Source organism: Eptesicus fuscus, chromosome 7 (assembly GCF_027574615.1).
Source record: "Eptesicus fuscus isolate TK198812 chromosome 7, DD_ASM_mEF_20220401, whole genome shotgun sequence".
Classification (NCBI taxonomy): domain Eukaryota; kingdom Metazoa; phylum Chordata; class Mammalia; order Chiroptera; family Vespertilionidae; genus Eptesicus; species Eptesicus fuscus.
This window is the reverse complement of record NC_072479.1, coordinates 35,270,155-35,285,295: the sequence shown is the minus strand read 5'-3', so window position 1 is coordinate 35,285,295 and position 15,141 is coordinate 35,270,155. Positions and strand designations below refer to the sequence as shown.

Below are 15,141 nucleotides of genomic sequence, written 5' to 3'. Positions count from 1 at the left end.
GATGAAGTTTCTAATATGGACAGCACCTGTTAAGTAATTTCTATGTGGGTGGTATCAGGATTTGGTAAGATTACATGAGGAAATAAGTTAGTAAACTATAAATACCAGGAATGTCCAGAATGCCCAGCAGATTAAAAATAGCATTAAAAAATGCCCAACATTCATTTGAAATGCACAGGCACAAGTGCAAGGTTCTTAGACAAAAATGTAAGACATGGAGGGGGAACATTATTTTGAAAACAAAAATTTATTTTTAAAATAGACCATTATATTTAAGGACCTTCACAAGTGCATGGAGGGATTAGGAAATTTGATTATGTTAAATAGTTGCACACCAATAATTCAATTATACGTTTTAGCTAAGGATCTGGCAAATGTGGTCACAGCTTGTCCTTCCTCTTTGCTACTTCCTCTCTTTACCTCACCCTAGTAGCTCAATTGTTTTCAGCCATAACCTTCAATCTTGTTTACTATCATATTATAAAACCTTGATGATATGAGAATTTTTGGAATTCTTCTCCTTCATATCCTTTTTTATTCCTAAAAGATAGAAAATTAGGTTTCAGTCTCCCCTTAATTCTCTGCTTCCATGAACCACAGGGTTGAGACTTTCAGAATAATTACCTATTGGATTTCACAGGCGTCTTCATTCCATTCCTGCTGTGTACAGTGATCTGTACAGTGAGACCATTCCTGATATCTGCACTTTTATCAGTACTCTGCCCTTTAAAGTTTTAATTCTTCCTACCGCTTGTAATTGCTGCTGTTTTAAAAGTCTTATTTAGGTAAGATGAGGAGGTTTCTAACCAAATAGGGAAGAGATAAACTATTGGAATGCTCTTAAAGGTTTAACAAAACCTTATAAATGGCATACTGTGGGATTCTAGCACTATGACTCAGGGGAGTGGAATATTACTAAGATAGTTCATTCCTATGATCCCCTGCCATTTTTGAAACTGTTTATCTCTTTGAATGACTAGAAAAAGATAGCTTAACGAAGACAAATGCTTTATTACCAATATAGGTCTGAGCTCTAACAAAACACCGTATTAAAATCTCTACTTTCTTTAATGATTTCCTTTTCATAAAGGTTCAAACTTTGGAAGAATAATCATAAACTATCAGTATTAAGAAATTTATATTTTAGTTATTATAATATCACCCTGGTGATTTTTAAAACTGAGTTTGCCTCTCAAAGTTGCTCTGTATACCGGTAATTTGAAGTTCAAATGAAGCAATTCAAATAACATGGAAGTGTGCCATGTTGAAAGGACAATGGTCACTGGAATTCTAATTCTGACTCTGTGACCCAGGAAAAAGAATTCAGTAAACACTCAAAGTCTCTGCCTATTTCTGCAATGAGGAAATGAGAACTCTAAGTCCATTGGAACTCTGAATTGCTAGAGTGATTTAACAAAACACCAATGACTATGGTTCTGCTCAGCATTCTATCTAAAAGATATATTTGGATCTTTTAACTTTTTAAAACTATATTCATAGTAAGGTAAGAACGATATTTCCTAAAATATAGGGTATCCCCAAGAAATGTATACACACATTTTAAATACATTTTGGGGGGAATACCCTGTATATAGTCTAATTTATAAAGAAAAACAATGGCAACATGGAAATTATATTTATCTATTCTATCTTCACCCAAGGATATGTTTAGAGAGAGGATGGGAGAGAGAGAGAGAGAGAGAGAGAGAGAGAGAGAGAGAATAAACATCAATTGGTTGCCTCCCGCAATATAGGTATGTGCCCTGTGTGCCCTGACCAAGAATGGAAACCTCATCCTTTTTGGCGTGTGGGATAGGACGACACTCCAACCTCTGGGCCATCAGCCAGGGCTGGAAATTATATTTTTTATGGGAGTTATCTGGTCTGCCATTCAGATATTAAATAAACATTGAAGTACAAGCATGCTTTTCTATATTAATGTTGTATTATAGAGTAAATGGTTTAAGTGTTCTTCTTAGGAATATTGTATTTAAATGAGTTTGTATCATTAGTAGGACAAATATAAATTGAAGTAAAGCAATTAATTTTTTTATTGAATTCCAAATTCTATGTAGAATTTTTCTTTCTTTTTGGAGAGGAGATTTTTTTTCTTTTTTGGAGGGAAATTCATATCCTTTATTTATGTACATATAATAACAATTGATAAATGTTGTTAATATTTCTACTGTTTGTTTATTATTAGTAGCCCATTGCACAATATCACGTGTAGTAGGCCGCCCGCTGATTCTGTGGGAGCTGGCGGGTACCGCAGCGTGCCGCTGGGAGCCGCGCTGCTTCCAGGGGAGGCAGGCCCACCGTCTCCTCTCCGGGCCTGCGCTCAGCCTCGGAGGATGTGGGCCGGCCCCCCCCCCCACCCCCCCCCCCGGTCCCTGTCCGTGTCCACTCCGGGTTCGGGGTCTGGCCCGAGCCGGGGCACGGCGGCTCACTGACCCCCTGTCTCTGTCTCTGTCTCCACTTCGGGCCTCACCTGGGTGCGCAACCTCCTCCTGTCCGGTCATGACCCGTTATGGCGTCCTGGCCTAATTTGCATATTTCCTCTTTTTTTTAATATATATATATATATATATATATATATATATATTATATTATATTATATTATATTATATTATATTATATTATATTATATTGAAATTATTGGGTGATATTGGTGCACAAAACCATACAGGTTTCAAGTGTGCAACTCAACAAAACATCATCAGCATATGCATGGTCACCCATCACCCCAAGCATAGTCTCTTTCAGTCCCAATTTTCCCCCAGTTTTCCCTCCTCCACCTAGCCTAGACCCATCCCCCTTTCCCTCTGGCTATCACCACAATGTTTAAATTGTGTCTATAATGTCATAAATACATATATATAGTTGTTGTTGTTTTTGCTTAATCCCTTCACCTTCTTTCATGCATCCCCCAACCACCTTCCCCTCTGACAGCTATCAGTCTAAAGAGGCACCTACTATATATTTGAATATCAAACACTTTCCTAAACATTCAGCATGCTCTTTATCCTGATAATTTAACTAAAAATGCTATAAATTGTTTCCCACCAATAGGCCAGTATCCCAGTAAACAAAAAGTACAATCAAACCTAGTATTAGAAAATGTATTCTGTTGCAATCTTTTTATAATTATAGTTTTTTTAAAAAGAATTTACAGCTCCATATTTTTCAACTTCCCTTTTAAAATTTAATAGAAAATTGCCACTTACAATACTCTATAGTTAATATACACAGAGTGGCCAGATTATTATGATCTCTGAATGCATAATAACCTGGCCACTTAGTGTATATCCTATATAATAAAAGGTTAATATGCAAATTGTCCCCTCGACCAGGACTTTGACCAGCAGGCAGGCCGGCCAACCGCCCATGTCCCCTACCCCTGGCCAGGCTGGCCGGACCCTACCCATGCACGAATTCATGCACCGGGCCTCTAATATATATATACACATACATACACTGAGTGGCCAGATTATTATGCATTCAGAGATCATAATAAATAATAATCTGGCCACTCAGTGTATATAATAGTAGAACAATTTGTAAATCCCTACTTTGGAAAACAATATACTAAGATATGAGGCATTTTGAATATGAACTGTGATATTCTTAGCTTAAGATACTATGATGATTAAATAATGTTATAAAAAGTTACTTGTATAAGAAGAGGAAAAGGAAATGATATAGGGGGAATATTGTTCACTTGATCTCAGTACAGTCATTTGAAGAGTTTATCTTTGATGAGATAAATTATTTGAAAATTAGTTGATATGTCCAAGCTAGTTGCTTTATGACATTATACTTAAACTAGAGGCCCAGTGCACGAAATTGTGCGAGACCCAGAGTCCTGAGCCGTGGGACCCAGATTCCCGCCTGCTGCCACCACAAGATCCATCAATGCACCTCCTGGTGACCGGTCGTTTGGTCATTGCTGTGTTCTGCCATTATGGCCACTGGCTTTTTATAATATAGATGATTTGAATATTAGTTAATTTAAACTGACATGTGTGGATAGACACAGACAAAAATTTGTGATGTGCCTGGTTACACTTACAATTGTATTGCCCACTTGATTTGTATTAGCCTGTTTCAAACAAAGAATATTGTGAAATCATGGCATAGAAACATTAAATTTTAGAAGTGGCCCTGAGTTCAGCAATGTCAGAATCACTTACCTATTGACCTGTTGATTGAATGCATAATGTCAATCATATTGACATTCAATATGCCAATATGGTGCTGTGCTAGATGCTTTTCTTGCATTTTTTTATTTAGTCAAGACAGTAAACCTGCAAAGGAACTGGGTCCCATGGAGGCTACCTATGTTCCTGTTTAGTAAATTGAAAAATCAGTATTTGGTCTAATGTCTAGGCCATTATGCTTTTAAACTTATTAGCAAATCTATTTATTGAAATAAGGCCTAGGATACAAATATTTAAATAAAAATCATCACCTCCTCCCTCCCCTACCTCCTCTTCCACCTCCTCCTCCTCCTCATTCTAATTCTCCTTCTTCTTCAGTGTTTTGGTCCCTTCCCCCCCGACCCCCGTTATCTCCAAACTTTCAATATAAATAAGCATTTTTTCTTGACTGTTATACTTGTTTCTTCTATTTACAGCAGGAATATAAACTTTGGTTAGATTGGGAGAGATTATGGGCATGTGAAATAAATAATGATTTATAGATTGTTGTAGTGAAATTATGCATTTGGCAAATAATTGTTATATCTAACATTGGCCCTATATGTAAAGATTATTTAAGTATAGAACAGTTTTATAGCTTCATAATAAAAAAGTAAAATTCCTTGTTTTGTTTTCTAAAACAAACTGAAAAGCAGGAATTTATTAAAAACTCACAGAGTATATCTTTAAGTCAATGAATACTAATGTAATTTTAATGTTATATTTATAATACTTTCTATTGGCAATCATAGCTTATAATGAAGATTTATTATAATCTATAATGAACAATGAAATTGAATGATGTTCATTATCCTCTTATTATCAAGTTAGTTAAAGTGGAGTAGTAGAACTTTTAGCAACAAAAATTTTATCTGCCGAAACCGGTTTGGCTCAGTGGATAGAGCGTCGGTCTGTGGACTGAAGGGTCCCAGGTTCAATTCCGGTCAAGGGCATGTACATTGGTTGCGGGCACATCCCCAGTGGGGGGTGTGCAGGAGGCAGCTGGTCGATGTTTCTCTCTCATCGATGTTTCTAGCTCTCTATCCCTCTCCCTTCCTCTCTGTAAAAAAATCAATAAAATATATTTTAAAAAAATTTTTATCTGATAAAATCCTAATGAATTTTCCATATCTGTATATATACATTTATCTATTTGCCCATACACACAGAATTCTGTTATTGCATGTATGTGTTTATATAAAGCATTCCTAGTATGGTTATATATACATATACATATATACATTTATATATATGGAGCTATGAAACTAAACTCTTTATAAACACCTTCAGTTCTCACACAATATATTATGTGGGAACTATTTTTATTCCCATTTCACAGATAAGGAAGTTGAGGCTTCCAAAAAGTAAAACCTTTCTCAATTTCTTATAATATGTAAATTGCATAACGAGTATGCTCACACAGTTTTATTTGACTGGAAAACTTTTAATTACTATACAAAAATGATTAATTAATAAGCTGACTCCTTTTATCTAACCAGAGAGCAATTAAAACAAATAGCCAACTGAAGAGCTAAATAAAATTATTATCCTCTACCCCTCTTCATTTCCCACAACACTGACTTGAGGTGGGAAAGGAAAACATGCAGCCTAGTATTGCAATGATGTGAACCATATAGTTAATTAATTAACTAACCTATACCTTCACCTCCCCTTCTCACAGGCTCAACAAATCAAAAACACAGAGGGCAAGTCCTGGAAATCTGCATATTCGCAGAACGCAGCTCACCCTTAAGCTCGCTGTAGTTACAATAGCTACTGCTCTACTGAGTAGATAATAATATCAGTTTTCTATGGCTGCTGTAACAAATTATCACAAACTTGGGGGATTAAAACAATAGAAATGTACTCTCTCTCAGTTCTAGCGGCTAGAAGTCTGAAATCGGTGTTGCAGGGCCACAATCAAGGTGCAGCAGTCCCATGTTTCCTCGAGAATCCAGAGGGAAAATCCATTCCTGGCCTCTTTTGGCTTCTGGTGACTGCAGACATTCGTTGGCTTGGGACCCTGTCAATCATTCTATCTATCAATCCATCAGGATATAAAAATGCATTGGATATTTGAGCAATAATTTGGAAATATTCACACCTTGTAAACTTAGGATATGTATGAAACAAGTGCATTTTGCATACTACCTCTGTCTACCTTCACACGACACAATTTCATCCTTACCTTCAACCAGATATTTATTGAGCACCTATTTTGTGCCAGGCACTATGTCCTAGCTGCCTGTCAGTCATGTAGAGAGCTTGCGTCAGAGGCTGGAAATAGCTCAGTCAGAATGTCTAAATTACATGTGGCAGAGACTGACGGTTGAGTTTTATTTCTGACCCTGCTATTTATTAATTGTGCAAACTTATAAAAAAGTATGTCATCTCTGTAAGCCTCTATTGAATAGGAAAAATAATATCTATTTATCAGAGTTTATGATGAAAATGAATGAGTGTTTTTGTATTTGGATTAATTAACAAAAATGCTTAAAACTCTATGAATTTCCTTCCTGTGCTAGGTTGTTGAGTGGGGGAGGAAGAAGTAGCTTCAAAACCATTTTCCTGCTTCCATTCCTGACATATTTGTAGGGTTTTTCCAACTGCAGCTGTTCACCTAGTGTGTTATGAAGTCATAACACAGTAAATGAAATACACTAAAAATAAGCATTTTTTAAAGATCAGAGTTTATTGTAGACTAGAGGCCTGATGCAGGAAATTCGTGCAAGGGGCTCGGCGCTCACAGCCCCGGCTGCCTCAGTCCTTGCAGCCGCTGTGGTTGCCTTGGCCCTTGCAGCCACGGCTTCATCTGGAAGGTCATCCAGACGGCCATTCCACTGTTTGGCCGTAGGTCTAATTAGCATATTATGCTTTTATTATTATATATAGTACTAGAGGCCCGGTGCACGAAATTCGTGCACGGAGGGGGGTTGTCCCTCAGCCCAGCCTGTACCCTCTCCAATCTGGGACCCCTGAAGGGATGTCCGACTGCCCGTTTAGGCCCGATCCCTGGGCCTAAACGGGCAGTCGGACATCCCTCTCACAATCCAGGACTGCTGGCTCCCAACTGCTTGCCTGCCTGTCTTCCTGATTGCCCCTAACCGCTTCTGCCTGCCAGCATGATCACACCCTAACCACTCTGCTGCCAGCCTGTTTGCCCCAACTTCCCTCCTCTCCCGGCCTGGTCACCCCTAACTGCCCTCTCCTGCAGGGTTGATCACCTCCAACTGCCCTCCCTTGCAGGCCTGGTCCTTCTCAACTGCCCTCCCTTGCAGGCCGGGTGCCTCCCAACTGCCCTCTCCTGTTGGCCATCTTGTGGTGGCCATCTTGTATCCACATGGGGGCAGGATCTTTGACCACATGGGGGCAGCCATCTTGTGTGTTGGAGTGATGGTCAATCTGTATGTAACTCTTTTATTAGATAGGATAGAGGCCTGGTGCATGGGTGGGGGCCAGCTGGTTTGCCCTGAAGGGTATCCCTGATCAGGGTGGGGTTCCCTTGGGGCATGGAGCGGCCTGAGTGAGGGGCCTGTGGTGGTTTGCAGGCGGGCCACGCCCCCTGGCAATGCAAGCGGAGGCCCTGGTATCTGGAATTTATTTTCCTTCTACAATTGAAACTTTGTAGCCTGGAGCAGAGCCAAGCCTGGGGCTCCCTCCGAGGCCCAAAGCCATTTGTGTTGGGGTTATAATTGAAACTTTGTTGCCTTAAGCGGGTGGGCCTGGCCAGGGTGTGTGGAAAGCTTTGCTTCCCCTGTTGCCGGCGGCAACCCTGGCCTGCTCTCTCAAGCACCATTCTGCTGTCATTTGTTTGAATTTGTTTACCTTCTATAATTGAAACTTTGTAGCTTGAGTGGAGGCTTAGGCCTGCAACGGCTGGCAGAAAGCTTGGCTTCCTCTGTTACCTAGGAAACCTTGCTCTCTGTGGCTGTAGCCATCTTGGTTTGGGTTAATTTGCATCCTCGCTCTGATTGGATGGTGGGCGTGGCAGGTGGGCGTGGCTTGTTGGTGTGTCTGAGGCATGGTCAATTTGCATATTTGTCTATTATTAGATAGGATGATAGAAATTGATTTCTGAAACATTTACTATCTATCAATAAATCTATGTATGTAGCATGTGTCATATAAAAGATATATTTTCAATGCAACATCAATCATTTCTTTCTTTTGCTTGAAACACACTGTTAGCTCCCAGTGCTTTAAGGTCAGGTGCAGACCCTCAGCAGGGCATAGAGGATGCTCTTTGTCTAGCCCCGTTTATCTCTATGGCCTTTTCTCCTGCCACTACTGTTCTCCAGATTTCAAGATTCTTGCTTCTAGAGTTTCTTCCTCCTGCTCTCTCTTACATAGGTTCTTTAAACTGATTGAAGGCCACCAACCTTTGGAGTGGTTTATTTCCACAGCAGTAAACAACGAAGTTGTGGAGAAAGATTTAAATGAGTTTCAACTTTCAATATTCCCGGCTACTCTGAATTGCTTCCATGGTTTCTCAGCCATGACCAGTTCACATTGTGGTCCTTTTTCCAGTCCACTTCATACCACATCCTCTTATTTGCTGAAATCGTCCTAACCTTTCAGGGACTAGCTCAGGCTTCCTTTTAAGCAGAAAAATCTGGGGGTTCATGAGATAGGCTCTGGTTTTGACATATTCTGTCTGTGTAAAATAGCATGCTAATTTAATTTTCTAATAACACGCTTCTCATTTTAAAATGCTACAGTAATGGAAATTTCAGAAGAAAATGTCTTTATAAGTGTGTTAAATCTCAGATAATAATAACTTTCTCCATTTCTTGCCCCTTGATCTCTAACCAGGAATAAAGCCTTCTGCCTGCTTCTTGCTTCTTTCCAGTTGTCTGTGTTTCTCTGACCATAATATTTTTGCATTACATTGGAATTCTCTCTCTCCTATAAAATTATATATATTTTAAGGGCCTGGCAATGTTTTAATGAACTAATAATTGTGTTTTTCCTAGTTATACTATGATTTATTTATTTACTTATGCTTTATGTTTTTAAATTTTTGTTTTTTATTCACATTTACATGTGATATTATTTTGTACTAGTGGCCCAGTGAACGAATTCATGCACACTGAAAGGAAATTAATTAGAAGAAATATTTTAATAGCGCTATTCACCCCTCTCTATAATAGAAGTGTCAAACAAATTCACTATCAACAATGACGGATCAAAACACATGCGTGCAATTGGCACCAGCGAGAGCTTTATATGTGTCATATATGCACGAGTCAACTTAGCCTTTTATAGATATAGAATAAACTTGCTTAATTAGACCCGCTTTCTGATTTAGCTAAACTTTTTCCAGCCCAGTGAAGCACCCCAACTTCTCTTTACAGCAACACAGCAGTAAATATAGGTGTTAATTCTTCTTTGAATGTTTGGCAAAATTCATCTGTGAAGCCATTTTCAAGGTCCACCATTTCTTCTTTTCATTCGGGTCAATTTATTATTATTATTTCTGCTTTGATTTCATTGGTTGTAATTGGTCTCTATTCAGATTTTTTTGGTGCGTCCTGATTCAGTCTTGGAAAATTGTATATTTCTAACAATTTATCCATTTCTTCCAGACTGTCCAATTTGTTGGCATATAGTTGTTCATAGTAGTTTCTTATAATCCTTTGTATTTCTGTCAGTTGTTACTTCTTTTCCATTTATGATATTACTTATTTGGTTCTTTTTTTTTCTTGATGTGTCTGATTAAAGGTTTATCAATCTTGTTTATCTTTTCAAAGAACCATCTATTTGTTTCATTCATCTTTTATGTTGCCTTTTAGACTCCATTTCATTTGTGTCTGTTCTAATCTTTATTATGTCTTTCCTTCTACTCGTTTTGGGCTTTGTTGATCTTTTCCTGGTTTATTTAGGTATAAGTTTACATTGTTTATTTGCCATTTTTTTTTTGTTTCTTGAGGTAAGCCTATATTGCTATGAATTTCCCTCTTAAGCCTGACCCATGGACTTGGGGTTATGAAATTTTATTTGTCTCAATGTATCTTTTGATTTCTTCCTTGACCTCATTGTTAACCTATTCATTGTTTTAGTAACATGTTATTTAGCCTCCATGTTTTTGTGTGTTTTTTAGATTTTTTTTTCTTGTAATTGATTTATAGTTTCATACCATTGTAATTGGAGAAGATGCTTGATATGTTTTCAATCTTCTTAAATTTATTGAAACTTGTTTTTATGGCCTAACATGTGGTCTGTTCTGGAAAATGTTCCATGTGCACTTGAAAAAAAAAAGTATATTCTGCTGCTTTGGGATGAAATGCTCTAAAAATATCAATTGAATCCATCGGGTCCAATGTGTCATTTAAGGCCACTGTCCTCTTGTGGATTTTCTAACTGGAAGATCTATCCATTGATGTCATTAAGGTGCTAAAGTCCCCTGCTATGACTGGATTACTGTCAGTCTCTCCCTTTATGTCCATCAAAATTTGTTTTATATATTTAAGTGCTCCTGTGCTGGATGCATAAAGATTTACAAGGGTTACATCCTCTTGTGTGATTGCTCCCTTTATCATTATGTAATTTCCTTCTTTGTCTCTTTCTATAGCCTTGGTTTTAAAGTCTACTTTGTCTGATGTGAGTATTGTTACCCCAGCTCCTCCCCTCCCCCATTTGCATGAAAAATCTTTTTCTATCCCTGTTCATCTGTGTGTGTCTGAGTGCATGTGTGAGGGGACAAGCTGCATATGGAGGCCATCCACCAACAGTTCCAGGCCTGAATCAGGTCATCAAAAGGCCCAAGGCACCCCAAGACCCACCATTGCCTGCTGGCAGTCTTTTAGGCTCAGCCACTGAAAGAGCCTGGGCAGTACATGAGTTCATGAGGCAGGTTCTCAGGGAAGGGCCAGGTAGGGGCAAGTGGTGTTCACCAGGTTAATACTGATTCAAACTCGGCTCCAGGTCTGGGTCTGAGGCCACTCAGCCAAAGTCTCAGGGTACATTGAGGCCAGCCACCACCCACCTGTGGCCTTCAGACCTTTATGTTGGGGCGTGGTCTCAGAGAGTCATCAGGGTGGAGCTAGTGCAGTGCTCTAGGCTAATGCCTGGGGAGCAGTCCTAGCACAGGAATGGTGGCACTGGTTGGAGTCACGGGGAAAATGGGCTTTACCCTAAAGCCACACAATTCAGTTTCTTTCTGTGTGTCTCTGGCACATACCCCTCCCCCCACCCGAGCTTGCCTGGAATTCTTCTAGAGGTTTTCAGGAAAGAAATGCAATGCAGGCTAGGAGCTTGGCAGGGTAGGGCCTCAGGGAGTTGTCAGGGTGGGGTTAGTGTAGCTCCCAAGGCAAATGCCATGAGGGGAATGCTGGGGCCAGCAAAGATGGCCTCTGTGGGCTGTGAGAGAGACTCAGCACAGGGACATTGGCAGCTGTTTTCCAGCCTTCTCCCCGCAGCCACACAACTCATTCTCTTCCTGTGTGACTCCAGCATCCTCTGAGCTGCCATCCCCTCGCCAGAACCAGGGTGAGTGCCTGCAAGCGAGATTTTGTGTACTTCCCTTTGAAGAGGACCCCTGAGTTTCCAGCAGGCTCCCATCTCGCCCTGGTGGATGGAATCCCCGCCGGATTTCACTGCCCGATGCTATGGGGCTCTTCTCCCTGGCACTGGTGCTCTGGGCTGTTGAGCCCTGCATGGGGTTGAGACCCTTCACTCCTCTTCTTCTGCAAATCCTTAGTTATAAGACTTCTGTTCAGTTAGTCTTCAGATGGTTGCCGAGGTGGCCTGTTTTATAACCTAGTTATAATTTTGATGTGGTAGTGAGAGGTGAGTGCAAGTTTTTTCTAATCCACCATCTGGATTGCTCTCCACCATACTTTATTTAAATTGTAATATTTAGGCTGTTTTGTGGGTATTTAGGTTGTTTCTAATTTGTTATTATTAGCAATCTCATAAGTAAAATTTCTTTGGTGAACCTTGGAGTGCTTTTGTGAACATTGAAGTGCTTGTCTCATTATCCCTTTGGAATAAAATCCTTGAAATAGTGGGATTAACTGGAGAGGAAGTTCTCTCTTTCTTTGCAAAATGAGCCGGCTTTGTACAGCCACAAACTTACTCTAAAAGAAGGAATAATAAGTCCTCCATATTGTAATTTTCTCTGTTTATCTGCAAGAAGTGTAGTGGGTCTGCTCATGTGGGAATGAATAAAAAGCTGAACATACTGCATAGCAGGTACCAGGTGAATAGAAAAGATCTCTAGTGTCCACCGGCGGAATTCTTTGAGAAAGGAAGAGAGGAGTGAACTGATAATTAAGTGAGTGAAAATCAACTTCTTAATCAATTTTAATTAATACAAAATTATATATAATTTTAATTCACCAGACAACTTTATATGTGATTGAAATTGTGGGCTAAAATCTATATAACTATTTAAATTCTATGACAGGGTAGGTGTTTGCTCAACCTGAGCCATCTTATCTATTTTATTTTTAGTTGACATTGCATTTATTTAATTGATTTATATAATGACACTAACAGTACAAGTTTATCATGAAAAATAGGAGAAAGTTAAGAATGGTTCATATTCTTCTAGACATTCTCTAAGTATAACTCCCAACAGCAGTACCTAGCACTTGAGACGTGCCCTAACCAGAATTCATTGTGTCTGTAGAGGGAACTCAGTCTGTGAAGTGTTAGGCCTGCTTACAGGTTTATAGTCACTTAACTTTCTATATTGCAGTAATTTTAGAGAATCTAAGAGGCAACAGAGTTTTTTCAATTGCAGGCTAAATTCAGCTCTGTAAATATAATTGCAGAAAGTAAAGATTGGTCAGGGCACATATGGCAGGCAACTCATCCATGTTTCTCTCTCACATCAATGTTTTTTTTTCTCTCTTTCCCCCCTTCCTCTCTCTCTCTAATCAATTAAAAAACTATATCCTCGGGTGAGAATATATATTCTCACCCGAGGATATAGTTTTTTAATTAATTATATACACACACACATATGATTATATACACACACACATGCACACACACATATATATACACATATGAACAAACAAATAAACATGCCTGTGAAAACTCAACAAACATCTCTATTTCCCCATAAGCCAGAGAGAGTGAGGAGAGAGAAATCAAGATCATATGATGAGATCATGTGATACTTATCTTCCTTTGACGTGCTTATTTCACTTATCATCATATTCTCCAGGTCCCTCCATGCTGTCTCAAAAAAGATCCCTTTTCTTTTTTACATCTGCATAGTATTCCATGGTGTAAATGTACCACAGGTTTTTTTTATCCACTCATCTAGTGATGGGTACCTGGGCTGTTTTCAGATCTCAGCTATTGTAAATTGTGCTGCTGTGAATACAGGGGTACACATAGTCTTTCTGATTGGTGTTTCAGATTCCTTAAGATATATTCCTAGAAGTGGGATCACTGGGTCAAATGGAAGTTCCATTTTTACTTTTTTTTAGGAAACTCCACACTGTTGTCCATAGTGGCTGCATCAGTCTGCATTCCCACCAGCACTGTACTAGGGTTCCCTTTGCTCCACATCCTGGCCAGCACATGCCGTTTGTTGATTTGTTGATGATAGCCATTCTAACAGGTGTGAGGTGATAGCTTATCATTGTTTTAATTTGTATCTCTTGGATGATTAGTGACTTTGAGAATTTTTACATATGTCTCTTGGCCTTCTGTATGTCCATTTTGGAGAAGTGTCTATTTAGGTCTTTTTGACAAAGGAGGCAAGAACATACAATGGAGTAAAGACAGTCTCTTCAATAAATGGTGTTGGGAAAATTGGACAGGTACATGCAAAAAAATAAAACTGAACTACCAACTTACATCATACACAAGAATAAACTCAAAATGTATAGAAGACTGAACTGTAAGTCATGAAACCATAAAAATATTAGAAGAAATTATAGACAGCAAAATCTTAGACATCTCTTGTAGCAATATGTTTACAGATACATCTCCTAGGGCCAGGGAAGCTAAGAAGAAAATAAACAAATGGGACTCCATCAAAATAAAAAGCTTCTACAAAGCAAAAGAAACCATCAGCAAAATGAAAAAGGGAGCCAATGATACACCTGATAAGTGGTTAATTTCCAAAATATATAAGGAACTCATACAACTTAACAAAAGGAAGACAAACAATCCAATTTAAAAAAGGGGGGGGGGGCAAATATTTACTTTAAATCTCCTATTTACTTTAGAATTTCAAGATTTATGGAATACCAAAAAACTCAGGGAGATGATTCATAAAGAACTAAAATTTTCTAGTTCCCTACACTCTTTTTAAAAAGACTTAGATGTTTAACTTTGCTGTCGAACACAATGGCCACTATTGAGATCAACCTGTGAATTAATCTAAATCTATAGTTTCAATATGATAATCAGCTTGTAATTCTGTTGTTACAAGCTGGTTATCATATTGAAACTATTTAAAAGCCATGGTATCACTCTTAAATTGCAAAGGCAATACCTATATTTAATCCAAGAATTAGTCAACTGTAGAAATACAAATACAGCTTTTAAAATGAAGATTTCCTGTGGTTTAGGATGAGAACATGCTTCATTCTGCTCAGGTTGTATCAACCTTTTGTCCATTTTATGTATCTTTAGGCGTACTTACCAAATATCACTTGTTGAATCTCAAATACCCACATCCTCACATTCCAAAACTCACACAAGCCACAGTCTCCAACTCTATGGATGACTTAACTTAGTTGAGACTCTTTTGTGAAGCAATCTCACTTGTGGATCATAAAAATCAGGCTTTATGTGAAGTAGGTGGGTTGCTGGTCTGTAAGAATGCCCTTCTTGACCAGGCCTTTATGAATTGTTTGTAAGCTGGACAGTGCAAGCTTTATTTTCCTTCTGTAATTAGCCAAAATAATTCTAGTGAAATTCTGGTAAAGATCTCTAGTATGAAATGAATGTAAAGTATTCATTCTTTCTCTCTGGTTTC

At 38.7% G+C, this 15,141-nt stretch overlaps 1 protein-coding gene across 2 annotated transcripts in view; it reads left to right on the top strand.

The window, feature by feature from the left end:
* Positions 1-15,141, top strand: part of NAV3 (neuron navigator 3) — a 359,287-nt gene that overhangs the window by 97,747 nt on the left and 246,399 nt on the right. The gene's annotated exons all lie outside the window — the stretch shown is intronic.